Consider the following 13,720-nt stretch of genomic DNA (forward strand, 5'->3'; position numbering starts at 1 on the left):
ATTTTTTTTCTAATTTGGCGACACTGAGGCATAGTAAGGAGGGTTTCAGACGAGATCCAAGCCTCAAGTCAGTACTTAAACTATAGTTAAACACTTAAAGTCCGTTTCTGTCAAATATTTCAATAAAATTCCCGCCAAGTGGTGTTTTTCACCTGTATGAAGACTCACATGGGTATCGGTTTTTTTTTTGTCGTTTTATTTAATTATATTTTTGCTGTGCTATGGTTACTCTATCCATAGAGCTCCTTGACTCCCGGTCAATTAGAGACCTGGAAATTATCAATTCTATTTTATTAAAAAGAGTGGTTCTGTAACAATTTAATATTCAAAGAATTAAAAATGTATTTAAGTAAAAAATGAATAAATCCGTATTAACGGTGCTCCTGTACGATAAACGATTTCCTAGAGATTGATAAATTACTGGAATGTCCCAGCACGTTCGACTCCCCTCTCTCTTCTCACTTAACTTGCCCCTGGGAACTCGGGGAACATGATTTTTCCTACCCACATCAACGCCCTACTCTCTTTTTCTCTAAACACAAATCAAAAGAGAACTCACACATACTTTACTATGCACATCAAGTCTGAGTTCCTGCTTAAATACAGACCTATGCACTTGGCAAAGATTTTTGTTCCTGGTTTACAGACTATAAGGAGTTGATGGTTGATCCTCTTTTTTATAATGACTTTGTATTTTTTACGAATCTGTCAATGTTGAACATAAAAAAAATGGATTAATTATTTATGATACAGACAAATTCTTTTTGTTTTTTTTTATTAAAACTTTAAGTAATTTCTCTTTATTGTTTTTTTATTATTTTACTTTGTTGTAACTCTTCTTCATCAAATTTTTCATGTGGTAGTGAACCCTTTATTAAGTGATTCTATGAGATCTAGTCCGAGTTAACATAGCCATGAGTCAACCCTGTGGGTTAGTGGGTACCCTTAGTTAGGATAACATCTGGCGGTTGAGCGAGATCTTGAACAAAGCACCTCCTTTGTTTAAAAAAAAAAATATACCACTTCCTTCCACAATTCTGTATCACTGTCACTTCATGGTTTGTATTCAGAGTTGGGTAAAAATTAGCTATAGTTGGAACTAACAGCTAAAATTGCCATGGATACGATATATATTTATCAATGGTTCATTCATGAATAAGAGTCGTTTCCATGACAATTCTAGCTATTAGTTTCGACTGTAGTTAATTTTTGCCTACCTCTGTAGTGGTACAAATTTAAACCTTAATAGGACAGTTAAATTACAACCTGTGGGAGACAGCTGGTATAAATTAACGTTGGAAAGCAAGAGATCGTTCTGATTAATTTATTTGACGTTTTACCGTGTCCTTCGACGTACTTATGTTAGAGCATTAAAAAAAAAAAAAATTACATAACTGAAAAAACACAAATTTTATGCTAAACTAATATAATTTATATAGTAAACCATTGATTAATTATTTGCATATTAATTTTATTAAATATGTTGTATTCATATTAATTGTTCAATTTTGCAGATCGTTTCTTTTTGTGGGAAGGATCTTCAATGGTGTAGCGACACACCAGAGGTAATTCTGCAGGTAAGCCTCCTAGTTACAAAGTTTATATTTATTTTTAGATTTGTATTTTTTTTTTTTTTATTCTGTATAACATAGTTACAAATCAGATCTAAATTACATAAAGTGTTTTATATCATAGCATAAAGTTTTTAGATCACTTTGAGAGTTTACATTGAAGTGTGTTTTACAAATCTTTTGTTCATCTATATTAAATATGTATTAGAGTTATATTCTATTATTAACTTTATTTTATACTACTGTTAAAATATGAGTAACCAGTCACTGGTCCATCACTAAATTTGCTATTCTACGATTAAAGTCCAATAAAACTTTTAAAAATCATATTTTCGTTGAATGGTAATTTCAAATTAAAATCAAAAACGAAAAAAAAAATAAAATAAAAAACTTATTCGTTATCTGAATATCAGGGTTTGAATGTTTAACGTCTATAATAAGCTATATCAAATGTTTCGGATTGTACTGATCTGTAATTCTAATTTAAATTTAAATTTATTAGAGTGCTACCAATGGGCAGTTGCTCTACACGCTTGTAACACTCCATTTTAACTAAAATCATATTTACTAAATGTATTATGTAATATATAGTTGTAAATTTCAATAAAGGTATTAAAAATAAAAATAAAATAAAATTCAATTTGAAATATATTTTATAAATCTGATTGTTGGATCTGGATTCACCTTTGAATTGCTTATTTTAAAAATGTTGTTCAATTAATAATAGAAATGGTTGTAGTAATACAGCTCATTTGTTTATATTATATTTTTTGTAATATTTAAGGTGCTTTTCACTACCTAAATAGGTTGGAGCTATAATATTGACATGAGTACTGGTAATCCAAGTGCTCACACGAGAAAAAAATCACCATATTATTTTCTGGGTGTTTTCTTTTAGAGATTAGTTACGGTCTCGAGAACGTTGTTGAGTTTATCAAGTCTCTCCGCATTCTCATGCCTAAAACAATTCCTTGTTGAATTGTGGTAGTCAGTTCAATAGGTGTATAGATAGCTAGTTTATGCGTTTTTGATTTAATTTTAGTAAAGTATGTTTGATTTGTGCTCTAGATTTTCTAACTGCGTAAGAGATTAAGCAATAACAAAAAGAAATAAAAATGTTTCTTGCAAATATAATGTTGGATCAGTTGCCTATGGCTTGTGATTCATGATGTTGAGATTTTATATCAATTTTGAGGATTTTGAAATATTAATATATTTTAAATGTTTACTATACTCGGGGTAAGTTTGATTTATACATTAATAAAGCTTTTGTGCAAAGCCAACTTTTAATTTCTTGGCTTTATTATTTTATTTGTTTATTGTATATAATGAAATATTTATACATTATGATATTGTAAAGAACATAAATGGAAGCAATTAAATTTTTATAATATGAAGATAGTCACGTATTAATTATCAATTTGTTGTAATCAATAATTTATTATAAAGTAATGTTTAAAAATGTATAAATGATTTAAATTTTGTAAAATTTCAAAAATTATTTTGTACAATAAATTTACTAAGGTATTTGGACAACTTTAGATAGTATTTGAACAAATTGGATTTTCAAATACATATATACTTTTAAATGTTTACTATACTCGGGGTAAGTTTGATTTATACACCAATAAAGCTTTTGTTCAAGGACAACTTGTTCAATTATTTAACATATCTTGCTTTTATGAAGAAAACAAAAACATCACATGAATAAGATATATGTGTTGTTTTTTTTCTTAAATGACAACTGTATCATATTTATGCAATCTATTTATGCAATGCAATCATGCTCTTTAGCAATTATACCTTTGCACAAAAACAAATTATATACAATAACAAAAAAATCTCTTCCACAACAATTCGTTATTGGTTTTTTGAAGAAAAGTTATTCTATGTTGTTAACGTATTGGCTAAATTGATTTTGACAGAAGCTCACTCTCTTTATATAGATTGATTGTAACTATCCTAGAGGTGAGTCCACTCCAATCCAATAGAATTGATTCGATTGATGACCACTGGAACGGTGCTGCTTGGGACGTATCCGAACACGAAGTATTAAGATCTCATTTTTTACCTTCATAATCACAAGCAGTTTTGATGTCAATATAATGCACAACTTAACTTTCAAAGGTTTCTTACTCAAAAGTTCAGTCCAAATTCACCAATTCGAAGCAATACATGTGTATACTTCGGACCTGTCCGTTTGTTACTTCAGGTATCCCGAGTGTATGTTGAGTTTTTATTTATATTAGTGTGGAAAAGGGGTGTTGAAATTGTAAGATTTTCTGATCATTAATAACACTTATATTTCCTTCTAATAAAAACACGATTCTCTGGAGAGGCAACTTGTGTTATTATGTGAGTAGGGTGAAAATTATTTATAGAGCTAGATAGAAATATATATCAGGTTGTCTTATACATTAAGATATAGTTTTCGCTTATATTGGGAGGTCTTGGCCGCCGCGGTCTATGACCGTCCAGGTTAAGTAGTGGGTGAGAATGATGAAGACCCTGTATTTCTCTTCGCCTGGTGTCAGAAAAGCGCCTCTCTCGATTGGTGGCTTGCCAGCATGTCATCGGTCATAGTAATGGCTTGCATACCACGATAGATAATATAGGAGGGCGTCTTCGGGGTCTTCCGGTGTCCGCGGCAATAGGGAGCATAGAAAATGAGAGTTGGGGTCAGGGCTTAATACAAATTAAAAAAAAAATGTGCGAAATTATTATGCAAATCCGACAACATGCATTGATGAATGGTTACAGATATGCCACAGAAATATCATTCATAAATATGATAAGTGTATTTAAACTTATTTACTTTTTTTGGTTCACTTTTTGATCATATAAGGGATGAAATAAATACGAAATAGCATAATTGAATGTAAGAATTTGACTAATTCCTGTTTATCAATTCAAGTGTTGTCAAGCAGTATATGCAGGCTATGCATTGGAAGTTTAAACGTTCTATAAAGTGTATCCCTATATTCATTTGTTATTTAAGTGATAAAGCAGATAAATGTTTTCAGAAACCTTATTACGAATGGACGATTAAAGTGATTTGTTGAAGTGTAGTATGAAGAACATATCAAGAAGGCTGTTTGGGAAACAGGGCATGAAATGTGGGGGTGTCGGAAATCGTCCTTATTTCACACGCCTTTCTTCTCTACCGTTATTTCACCGGGCCCCCTTGGAAAATCAACAATTATGTTAGGTGCTTCTTTCATTTGATATTAGGCTCTTTATTGTTATTTTTTTCATTTAATAATTTGCAATGAATTATATTTGTTCACGAATTTATCTTTAGAATGCATACTGTATTCGTTAATGTGCTATTTATGTATCATTTTTACATAAATAACAATCTACCAATTTTCTTAAGTAGGTATGGAAGTATATTGGTATTCTGAACGATGGGTTGGGTTTCCATAGTCATTTTTTAAAAATTAATACATTTTTATTTCAATAAGTATATAGAAAAAATAATGAATACGTATAGGATATCACCATGTCTTGTGTTAGTCATTATACGTTTATATATGAAACCTTAATCACTGCATCATAGGCGTACCTCAAGGTTCCTCTCTATCGCCTATTCTTTTCTCCATCTTTATCAATAATCCTCTGCTTGTCAGTATTTCTTGTATCATCTATATGCAGACGACTTACAAATAAACCTTTCCTTCTACCCTCTTAATGCCAAAAACTGCCATTCTGAAACTACAAGAAGACATAAATAGTACTTGAGCAACAAACAATAAACTTACTTTAAATGCCGAAAAGACTAAAGCCACCATAATTGGATCTCCCTCTCTCCTTAAATCTATTCCAGGAGCTGCACATTACTGAAACTCCATTCCCTCTTGCATACGTCATGTGCCAACCCTTCCCTTGTTTAAAACCCTTATATTTAATTACCTTTTACTTTACCAATCTAATCCGATATTATAATATTATAGATGTTTTGTTTTTTATGTATTTGTCAGTTAGATTTTTAATTTTTTTTATCTATGTATCAACAATTATTTATATATAATTTTACTATAAGCCATAATAAAGTATGGTCACTCTGTTTTGGCTAATATGTGTGTAAAATTAAAATTACTTAATAATTGTTCTAAAGGGACCTAGTACCTGAATAATAAACTATATTTTTTTCATTATTAATAATTGAACTCTTATAATGTATTTATTATCCTTCTAAATTACCAACCTCCAGTATTTTTAAAAATGGAGAAAGGAGAAATAACGATTTGCACCCGAGGGTTTACTAAAATAGAAGGGGAGCAAGTTCGTGGCAATATTTAATTGCAGTATAATTTATCATAGGTACTAAATTTGACGCAAATATGCAGCGTAGATTTGAGAGGCTGTGGATGGCCTAGAGGCAGGACTCCTGCTGGTTGGGCAATCGAGCGAACTATTATTAGCGGAGCTATCTGCCAATCAGGTGTGGGGATGAGTCAGTGATACGTCACGACAGTCCCATCTTCAGTAGCCAGCTCACTCATCAATGATTCTCCCGGTCGCATGATAAAAGGACTGTTGTGGATTTTGTCATTGTGTTCCGGAGCTCTGTATTCAGGGCACAGGCCTCTTGTTGTCCCGGTGGTTCCCGCTATTCAAAACGGTTTGCAGGGAACCGCTCATGATTAAGTATGTATGGTACTGTGAGAGAGGAAAGGAAACATAAAATTGTTTAATATTTAATTTTGTGAAGGGATTTTATGAGACTAAATGTATTTGTATACATAGAAACCTATTTGTTTTAATAGTTAATTGCTCTGTACTAACTATTATTACATGGTTTTTAAAGAAACTACTCATGGATAGTCACAACGTGGACTTCTTTACTTTTAGAGCAAGACTTTCACTTTATTTTTAGGAAGACTATCCATGTGGCGGTCAAGACAGTCACAAAGATATCAGAAATTAGTTTTTAATCAACGTTTTGCCCCATTTTTCAGGGATTTATCAGGGGACGAATGGCCGTATCAGCTGATTAAAGCTATATATGTAGAGGACCTAGACATCCATAAAGCAGTTTTTTACTGGCATCCGGGCTAGTCCCTTCTTATCCTTTTTCGTTTTTTTTTTTCTATTGTTTGCTCTCAGAAATACTTAAATTACAAAGCATTCTACATTTAGTGATACAACTAAAGTTTTTTTAAACTTATAATATTAATATTGAGATTTGTATCGTTCCGACGTGATGAACCCATGAATAGGTCAGGATTTCAGTACTTTGTAAGGAAGTACTGGTTCTTGAACAACGGTGTACAAGGAGGTAATTAATTCATGATGATGCTCGACCGCCACATATTTCCCTATTTAAGCTTACCCACTATATTAGGCTGGGTTGACCCCGAAGGCCTCCCCAACCCACAGGAATGACTCATGGCAACAGTATAACAGAGTTTATAGATATAATATAATTTAAATCAATCTATAATCCATAGTAGTATTTAAATGATAGCTTATTTTACTATCAATTGGTCAAAAAGTTTGAAAGAATTGAAAATTTCACGAATAGTGCATATTTACAATTAACAACCCGTTTACGTTTATTAAAAAGTGTAGTAGTCTTCTCAGCTCTTTGGTTGCTTGAAAGAATATGAAACTTATTATTTATTAATTGATTTCTATGAGTTTTTTTATTTCTCTAAAATTATGATTAATTTCTTCATGGAGAAAGACTGATGACCATATAAAGTAGATTGTAGGAAGATAGTCCGGATGGCGGTCAATAAAGGTATCAATATAGTAAAAGAAAACTATTTTAATACATTTATTGCCGCCACTGGGACTACTTCTATTTCTTTAAAGAGGTTGTTTAAATCTGCACTGAAAATGATCTTCTAAATTCTTTAAATTTATGCATATAATGACATATTAAAATAGTAATAACGTTATACAAATAAATTGGTGGTTATAACTACTAGGTAACTCAGATTATCAAATGAAATATGAGTATATAGATTTATAGAACAAATTTCATTTATGTGACATAATATACATTACCTTTAACCCTGTTGTATATATTTGGGTGAGAGAGAAAACGAAGGAATATTTAGACTTTGGCTGAAGAAAAATGAAGGGAAAACGGAGGGGGAAAACAGAGAAATTTGAAAAGAAAGCCTCGTTTTCAGACGCCTCGGAGATAATTGGGAAGAGAACGATAAAGATTGAAGGGCATAGAAAAATTACGTCTTAGCTATGGGTTTATTTTTCAGATCGAGCGAGTTAAACAAATCAACTTCTTGCACAACTATTGTTCAAGGAACATTACTTCCTTACAAAGTACTGAACACTTGACCCTGCATGTGCTGTAGCAGGTACTAATGATGTCCATAGAAAAATATCTAAATGAAATAATTATTGAAAAATGGGTATCATTGTAAAAGCTTCCAACTTGAATATTTGTTCTCCAACATTTGAAGCGTTGGATTTCAAAAGTAGTCCATTTTTAAAACTATTCTTTTTAATATTTACTTAATTAATTGAATTGAAGACTGATCTGCATGACTATAAGGCAGAGTTGAGCTTAACGGCTTCACTCAACGTTTGAATTCCTCTCTTATCCAATCATTACAATCAAAAATCCTTCGTGAAATCCTCAATACAAAGCCCTAGCAGATATCAATCCTCTCAGTATAAACTCCCTAACTACCCAAACCCGCTAGTTTCTAACCTTGCTTCCTCTTTCATCCCCAAACATCCTCCAAAGCGCCTGAAAAGAAGATGGCCTCGAGACCTTCTAATTTAGTAATATTATTAGAGTGTTACTAAATGGTATTTGCTCTACTTGTCATTATCACCCCATTATGATCTTACATCAAATTTACTAGATGCATTTTTATCTAAATAACAATAGATGAATTTAAAAAAAAAATACCGATTTTTTGTGAATATCGGATTCCTTGACGTCCTTAAAGTGTTGAAAATACTCGTAGAACAAAAAATGCTGACTATCAAATCAAATATTTTTTTCTCAAGAGATTTTTGAGCGGTCTATACTCGTCTTCCACCCTTAAAATATATATTATGAAAAGGAACTAGATAAGCTAAACTGATACCTAAAATATATTTTTCTTTTGTATTATTTAATTTTGTTTTGTTTTGCTGGCTTATCAGATTAAACAACGAATCTTGTATTTAAAAAAAACACTTCAATAGATTAAAATAAACAAACAAATTGTAGGGACAAATAGGTTTTCCAAACAGGTGGATTTCAATTAGCTGTTTTAATCACCACTCTCAGTATACTCTAAACAACAAATAAATTTAAACGATGCGATTTGGCCACCACAGCCTTGAGTAAGCGAACGATATTTACATACCGGGTAGAGCAGCTCGTGCAATATTCATGAGTTTTTTTATTAGGCTACCGATAGAGCTGCCCAGGGCCTATTTAAGGAAGAAACAACTGTCAGTCAATCTATCGCTGAAAATATTTCCCAGCGTATCTCATTTGACAAATTTGAAAATTTCTCTATTTTATGTACTTTTTTAAAAATATATTTATTGAAATTTACAACTGTATAATATAATTATAATACATTCAGATAATTTTATCACAGTTATAATGCAGTGAAACAGGCATGTAGAAAACGACCCATTGGTAGCACTCAATTTACGTTTTTACACTAGCAGGCCTCGTAACGTAGTTTAGGTTGATCGATATAGTCAATGAATGATTTGATGGTAGATACAGGTATGGAGAGAAAATACCCATTGGTAGTACTCTAATAACGTTTCTACATTGAATGGTCTCGGTGCCTTCTTCTTTTCAGGCGCCTCAGAGGATAGTCAGGAATGGAAGAGGATGCAAGGTTAGAAGTTAGTAGAAGGAATGATAACTGGTTCGGGTTAGATCAGTTACAAAAGGAACATTAAGGTCTTTATGTATGATTTTATTTGTGACAAAATAAGGAGCATTGTGGAATTTACGAAAGATTTTGATTTGATACGAGAGGGATTCGAAGGTTTAGTGGAGCCCCAAAGATTCCTGTAATAGTCGAATTCGAATGCAGTTTCCTGTCTTTTCAGTCTTGTGTGAGGATCCCAGGTTCATCGTTTGTACAGATGTAGTCCAAGTTAGCGGATCTGTTCGACATGGGTAAGAGCAACATTATTAAAGGAAACTGTAGGGCAGTCGGTAGGTTTACGACGAAGGGTAAAGGTGATTTGATGGGATTTGTTGGGATTAATATTAATCCTCCAATTACGACACCATTCTTTGAGGGCTGTAATATGAGATTGGAGTGTTCGGGATACAATTAAAGGGCTATTATTATTTTATTTATTATTCTATAGGGCGAGGATACTATCTTGAGGAACAATGTAGTTTTAAAGAGCAAAATCCATTTTAATTTTTAACCAAACAAAGTTTAACCTACAATTATAAACAGATATTTGATGATAGATACAAAAAAAAAGAAAAAGTAGTGAAGTAACCTAACGTTGGGAAAGACCTATTGTGCACTTCGTACGGGTCCCTAAGTTTCCTGTATTTTTTAGCTTATCTTTTACATTATACATTGTCGCTTATAACTGATGACTTTTTTTAAGTTTTCATTTAAACCTAAATCTCACTTTAGTGAGGTATTATTTGTGCTTAGCTTACTGTCGTCTTTGAATTCAACCCTTAGTTTGTAAAGTATGTTATTTGTTTATGATTTTTAGAGATCATTTCTTCCTTTGATGCCTTGTTTAAATTTATATTTATGCCCTTTCTATTGCTATGAATAGGAAATGAATTCCTACAATATTAGGTGGGGTTTCTTATGAGTGCGATAGTTCTTGTTCTTCTTTCAGTATAAGAGCCCAAGAGAAAAAAACAAAACAGTTATTTAAACCCAATTTCTGATTTCTTTAATTAAAACTATGCATAATTACTTTTCAAAATTGATGAGTCTGCCAAGTATAGATAGAGGGAATAAAAAATGGCGGCTATTTCAAAACGTAAAAAAAATAATAATTTGTCATTTAGAGCTCTATTTCTTAAAAACTAACAACAACATTAGGAAATCTAAGTAAATATATTAAAAGTAGAGTACATTTTCTAAAATATAACTCCTAATAGAGCTATTTACGTTTAATAGTTCCCGAAATATAGCTTTTTAAAAAGTAATATTAAATAAAAAATTTGTACTGAAAAATCAGAAGTTAGTGAATTTATTTTTAGAAGTCTATATTTCAAAAAGCATTCGACGTACAGATTTCTATTATCTCTCAAATTTAACCTAGTTTAATGTACTATAATGTAGTTCATGACGTTTATCTTCGTAGGAGTAGTATGTTTTATGATATCTGTTAGAATATATTGATTTATTGATATGTTATGTGAAAAATTTATATTCTTTTGCGAATATCATAAAAACTACTACCGCTACAAAGATACGTGACATAAACTACATTATGGTTAGTTAAATTACCTTTATTTTGGGTGCTACCAGACATATGTATGTCTTATAGTTTCTGAGATATAATTTTTCAAATATAAAATATGTTAACCGAACAACCAGAAAATAACATTTTGTAAATTTATTTTTTCAAATATCATCAAATATATTACTGCTACTTTATCTTCGTAGCATTCGTTATGACCTATTTTATAGTACATTTAACTAGCTTTAAATTTAGTGCTGACAGACATTTGTACGTCTTATGGTACCTCAGATGTGAGTTTCTCAAAATAGATTCACTGACTACTGATTTTTCAGTACGTTTTTTATAAATGTTCTTTTTTAAAAAGCAATATCTCGGGAACTATTAATCGTAAATATCTCTATTAGGTCTCATATGTTCGTAAATTTACTCTGATATAAATGATGTACCCATAGGTTTTCTAGTGTTGTGGGTACTATTAAAATTAATTTTGAATTTATTAAAACTATATCTTATAGGTCAATTAAACAATTACTTACTTATAATTATGTTTCTCTCAGAAATATCTCAATTCATTAGTAAGAACTGCAATGAAAACACACCTCTTCGCATAAATTATATTTGATCTTTGTTTTTTCAACTTCATAATATTTAGACACTATAGCATTTACAAGATACTTTCATGAATCAAAGTTCAGTAGCCATAATTTTGCCAGTAAGTAAATTATTAAGTAGTTCAGAAAGTTGGTAGCTCTGAAGTATCCAAGTTTTTTTTGTAACGACCAAAGTTTAAGCATCAATAACTGGAAGTTCAGACTAACAAAGTTGACTACGAAGAAATTTATTTTAACGCTTTTCTTCACTTAGTTATACCAATTACCGCTGGATTAAATTATGAAATCAGTTAATTTATTTGAAACTTATTGCTTCTTTATGATTCGTGAGATACCGTTTATTGAAGTTGAACTTTATTTCATAATAATTTTCGTTTTGATCATTAAACGTCCTATAATTTCTATTTTCTCTTTAGCCTTCATTAGATTGATAATAAAAGAAATATGGCGTTTACTTTCTTCAACTTTCATTTCTGCACTAATATTTATCTGCCCTTAAATCTCTAATCCATAAAATTTGAGCAGTATATTTTTGGCTTATTGGATATTATTACGTATACGTATACAGCAGTAATATATAGCTGTAGCTATATATAAACTGAAGTACTATAACTGTAGAGTTATACAAACGTGAAAGTGATCAGTATACTCCTCATTGAGTCAGGAAAATTTGAATATTTTTTGAATAAATCTCCAGCTAGGGAATATTAGAGGCATTTATTAATTCTAATTATTCGGAAATATCAATATTGGATTGGATCCTATGCACGATTGTTGCATAATGGCAAGAAATTTTTTTTTTCATTTATTAGTTTGGTTATCGTAATTATACCAAATGTACTTAAATATATAATTATTTAATGAATTGCTTGGTGCAATAATATGACACCCTACGATTTTGAAAAAATGAGAATTTTGTTGAAATTGCTCTTTCGTTCTTTTATAAAACTAGTTATTGTGTTAGTATCACAATTATAACATATTTACATATAATAATATGGAATATAGACAATATAAACAATTTAATAAGAATGTTAGGATGTTTCGAAAACTACTCAACTGAATAATTAACACCAAATCATTTGCCTTATCATTACACTAATCCATTCATAATTATAATATATATTTAAAATATTCCATATCCTGACTCGTTACTAAGCATTTTATTTCGTATCGGGTGAGCCTTTGAGTTAAACCTGAACTTTGAAGGTCCAATTACCCACTTTGTAGGATACAACGTGGCTCATTCTAGGTGACGCCCCAGAAGATAGCGCCTGACAGGACGCAACGTGCATTAACATACGTAAATAACTTCTTACTCCCCTCATTTCCATAAACATTGCCTGCTTATACCTACTATACGGTCTTTTATCAGTTGTCATTTTCCGTATAATAGCCACATGAAGCAATTTCATATTATTTATTTACAGACAAAATAAATTATATGAAATTGCAAATAGCGATGATATGAAAATGATAATATAAAACTGAATAACGTATAGTTTTTGAAATTTATTTGTTATAAAACTGTATTAAGTTAATTTTTAGTAAATTTCTCTATCGTGGGATGATTTCTTAATTATTATTAAAACATGATGGATGTCTTTACTATCAATTATTTAAATTTGTTAAAATGACCTTGTCTGTTTTGTTTTAAGTTGACAAAAATAAATCCCACCAAATCACATTTATCCTTCGTCGTAAACCCATGACCTCTAGCCCTAAAGTATCCTTTAATAATACCCCATTTATTCCTGTCGAACAGATCCGTTACCTAGGACTACATCTCGACAAACGACTGACATGGAATCCTCATACAAGATTAAAAAGACAAGAAACTGCTCGTCGATTCCGACTATTACAACGTTTACTAGACAAACGGTCTAAATTGCCAATCCATTACAAAAGACTGATCTACACGACTATTATAAGGCCTATCTGGACATACGGAGTTGACCTTTGGGGCTCCATTAAACCATCAAATTCCTCCCGAATCCAATTCTTACAGTCCAAAATCCTTCGTAAAATCCTTAATGCTCCTTACTTTGTCACAAGTCATCCATCAGGACTTTAATGTTCCATATGTTGCCAATTTGGCCAGAACCAGATACCATTCCTTCCATGATAAACTTCTCAACCACCCAAATCCAC

The 13,720-nt window shown here is 31.2% G+C and overlaps 1 protein-coding gene across 2 annotated transcripts in view; it reads left to right on the top strand.

Moving 5' to 3' along the window:
• Window positions 1–13,720, top strand: part of LOC106679232 (Histone gene-specific Epigenetic Repressor in late S phase) — a 531,726-nt gene that overhangs the window by 91,125 nt on the left and 426,881 nt on the right. For both annotated transcript variants that reach the window (XM_067053684.1, XM_014418249.3), the window contains exon 2: window positions 1,515–1,577. The gene's annotated coding sequence lies outside the window, so the exon portion shown is untranslated. The remainder of the gene's footprint in view (window positions 1–1,514; window positions 1,578–13,720) is intronic.

Source organism: Halyomorpha halys, unplaced genomic scaffold, assembly GCF_000696795.3.
Source record: "Halyomorpha halys isolate HHAL.00 unplaced genomic scaffold, Hhal_1.1 Scaffold185.1, whole genome shotgun sequence".
Lineage (NCBI taxonomy): Eukaryota > Metazoa > Arthropoda > Insecta > Hemiptera > Pentatomidae > Halyomorpha > Halyomorpha halys.